This window comes from Pinus tabuliformis, chromosome 3_2 (genome assembly GCF_031772625.1).
Source record: "Pinus tabuliformis cultivar Carrire ecotype Pingquan chromosome 3_2, CPIR1, whole genome shotgun sequence".
NCBI classification, from domain to species: domain Eukaryota; kingdom Viridiplantae; phylum Streptophyta; class Pinopsida; order Pinales; family Pinaceae; genus Pinus; species Pinus tabuliformis.
In genome coordinates this window covers 610,576,221-610,580,117 of record NC_142302.1, presented here as the reverse complement: position 1 = coordinate 610,580,117, position 3,897 = coordinate 610,576,221, and positions in this window count along the sequence as shown.

Genomic DNA, 3,897 nt, shown 5'->3' with positions numbered 1-3,897 from the left:
AGGGCCCTGCTCCACTACTAGCACTGATTTGTCCAAAGTTTCAATGAACTCCTGCCTTGAGAGGGGTTTCCTATAGATTTTCAATCGATGCCCATTGACAAGAATGGGGATGGCTTCTTCATCAATGGTCCTAATAAGGAATGAACCATTGTCGTTGCATTTCTCCACTGTATATGGTCCTAACCACCTTGTCCTCAGTTTCCCTTTGAAATCCTTGTATCTTGAGTCATACAGCAGCACCCAATCTCCTAGCTGGAATTGCTTTTCATTAAGGTGTCGTTCATGCCATATCTTCCTCTGAAGTTGAACTACTTTTGAGTGGAGGAGGGCCTGCATTCTCTGTTCATCTAATTTGTTCAGTTGCAGTAATATTTCCTGTTGTGCATGGATGAGATCTAGGTCCAGCTGAGCTACCACCCTCAATGTGTTGTACTCGAATTCTATGGATAGTAGAGCCTTCTTCCCGTAGACCATCTCATAAGGTGTGAAACCTTTTGTAGTTTTCCAAGTGGTGTTGTAGGCCCAAGTGGCCTCAACCAAGCGATCTTCCCAATCCTTCCCATTGCTGCTCACCACTTTAGTTAAAATCTCTTCCAACGATCTATTAGTAACTTCCACCTGCCCATTAGCTTGTAGATGATAAGGGGTGGATGTTCTGTGCTTGATCTTGTGATGAGCGAGCAGGTCTTCAATGAGGGTAGAGGTGAACTGACTTTCGTGATCAGTGACTGGCTCTCTTGGGTAGCCAAATTTGTAGAAGATATTTTCCCTTAAAAACTCAACCACTTTTCCTTCTATCGCTGCCTTGATTGCCTTGGTTTTTTCCCACTTTGTCAGGTAGTCTGTGCACACAATGATGTAAGACCTTTGCTTTGAAAGAGGGTTGATAGGACCCACAAAATCCATGCCCCACTTCTCAAATGGCTCGAAGGTCACTTGAGGTTGGAGGGGCATTTCATCCTTTGGAGTCGGTTTCCCCATCCTTTGACATCGGTCACATTGGCTAATGTATCTTCTGACATCTTGATGAAGAGTGGGCCAATAGTAGCCTGCTTATAGAATTTTGAAGGCAGTCCTTTTCGCTGCAAAGTGACCTCCATAGGGCCCATCGTGATAGGTTAGGAGGATGTCTAAAACTTCCTCCTCCCTAACACAATGCCTCAAGATCTGATCTGGGCCAATTTTAAATAGGTTGCCCTTGATCCAAGTGAATGGGGCACTTTTCCTCACAATTTTTCTCTTCTCTTGAGGATAGGTGTGGAAGGAACTGTGTTGAGACCAATTAATTTTCTATATCAGCAAACCATGGAGAGAGTACTGAAATAGCAAACAGGTGTTCATCCAGCATCTGGTCATCCACTGTCCCTTCTTCACCTGTAGGCAAATCAAATCTAGACAGAAAGTCAGCAACAACATTTTCCTTACCTGGCTTGTCCACAATGGTCAAATCAAATTGCTGCAACAAGAGTAACCATCTAATGATACGAGCATTTACATCAAGCTTATTCATTAAATATCTATTCGCAGCATGATCAGTGTGTACGAATGTTTGATAACCAATGATGTAGTGTCTGAACTTGTTTAGGGAATGGACTACAGCCAGGAACTCTTTTTCGGTTACAGTATAGTTCATCTCTACCTTGGACAGGCTTTTGCTGAAAAAGTATATGGCATATGGTAGTTTCTCCTCAACTTGTCCTAAGGCTGCCCCTATGGCTTTATTTGAGGCATCGATGTGGATGTGGAAGGGTAGGGCCCAGTTTGGACCTCTCAAGATCAGGGTGGACACCAGCGTATCTTTCAACTCATCCAGAACCCCTTGACAGTCGTTAGTCCATTTAAACTCAACATCTTTCCCTAAGAGGCCAAACAATGGTGAGGCTAGCTTACTGAAATCTTTAATGAATCTTCTATAATATCCTGCTAAGCCTAGAAAACTCCGAACATATCTTACCTTTTGAGGAGGTGGAACCTTTTGGATGATAGCAATTTTGTTAGGATCCACCTGTAATCCTTGCTAAGAAATGGTATGACCTAACATGGTCCCTTCAGTCATCAGGAAATCACATTTTTCAGGACTAAGGGACAGGTTCATCTCAATACACTTGGTTAAAACTTTTCCCAGGTTAGACAATGCTTCTTGGAAGTTAGACCCATAAGGAGTAAAGTCATCCATATAGATTTCCACTGAATCATGAACCAGCTCAGCAAATATTCTCAATACTGCTCTTTGGAAAGTGGCAAGAGCGTTGAAAAGCCCATAGGGAAGGACCCGGTAGGCAAAGGTACCCCAAGGACAAGTGAAGGTGGTATTAATCTTGGTCTTCTGTGCTGATTTGGATCTGATTATACCTGCTGAACCCATCTAGGAAAGAGAAGAACTTCTTCCCTACCAGCCCATCCAACACTTGATCTATGAAAGGCAAAGGGAAATGGTCCTTCTTGGTGGCTTTGTTAAGTTCTCAGTAATCTACACAGATTCTCCACTTCCCATTTTTCTTGGGCACAAGCACCAGAGGTGAGACCCACTCGCTATCAGATATGGGGTAGATGAATCCTGCATCCAACAACTTTTGCAATTCTTCTTTGACAATGTCTTTAAGGGCTGGGTTCATTCTCCTCTAAGGCTGCCAGACTAGTTTGAAATCCTCTTTGATGTAAATGTGATGGGTATAGACCAAAGGGTGGACTCCTTTCATCTCCTTATAGCTCCAAGCGAAGGCATCCAAATGGTGGCTCAATAAGCCACACAGCTCCTTCTCCTGGGAGGAAGATAGGGATGATCTGATCTTTAAGGTTCTTTCATAGCCAAATTCCACATTTTTAACTCTGCGTGAGGTTGGATCGGCCACACAGAGGTCCACTAAAGCGCCTGCTTGGGTACCTTCCACTAACGCCTCTAATAATAGTGCACTGGGAGGTGGATTTTGAATCAAATTCTCGATCAAGTCATCCTCAGTCAGAGGACCTCCCTTGGAGGCTTCTATTGTGCACAATGGTGTAGAGTAGACTTCACCCTCATCTCCCGCCTCCAACCAGAGTGGTAAGTCATGTTCTAATAAAGGTTGGGCAGGAGGGCATAGGACTAGCTATTTGGACATAAGCCCATTCTTGATGCTCATGCTCCCAGCTCGACAACTGATGTAAGCATCCGCAGTAGCTAACCAAGGCCTTCCCAAAATGAGGGGGTATCCAGTGAGTTTTGCCTTTGGTTGAAGGACCAAGAAGTCCGCAGGGTACTCACAGGAGTCAATAGAGACCAGGACATCTTCCACAATCCCTTAGGGAGTCACGGTGGAGTGGTCTACTAACTGCAGTACCGTCGAGGTCTTTCTTAAGGAACTATGAAGGTTAAGTTTAAGCATAGTGTCCCTGGTCATCACATTAATGGCAGCCCCTAGATCAATCAAGGTGTGGGGGATTATAGTGCCATTGATGTGGACATCAACTACAGGACTCCCAGGGTCCAAATACTTTGGACAGATTACTTGCCCCAGCATTAGATCGGACAGTTGTCCTATGACATTGATAGTCGGGGCGTCTCTCTTGTGCCTGCATGGGTGCCTGAAACACTTCTCCTTGATCAATTTGTTGTATATTGGTACATATTTTATGGCCTGGAGAAGTGGTATTTTGACACACAACTGTTTAAGTTCTCCTAGAAGTTTAGTCTCCTCTAGGTTGGGTTGCGTGGTGTCTAGTCAATTTAACGTCTTAAATTGCTCTACATAAATTATCAATCCGGGTATCGTAAACTGATGAATTGTGGTGCACCATATGTGCTTAGTTAACCTTTCTCTTACTTCGTTGTTTTATAGTTTATGTTGTTTTTGGGGTTTTGTTCTTGTTGGTTTTCTAAAGTATTTAATGCAAATGGAAATCCTATTCTAAGGTTTT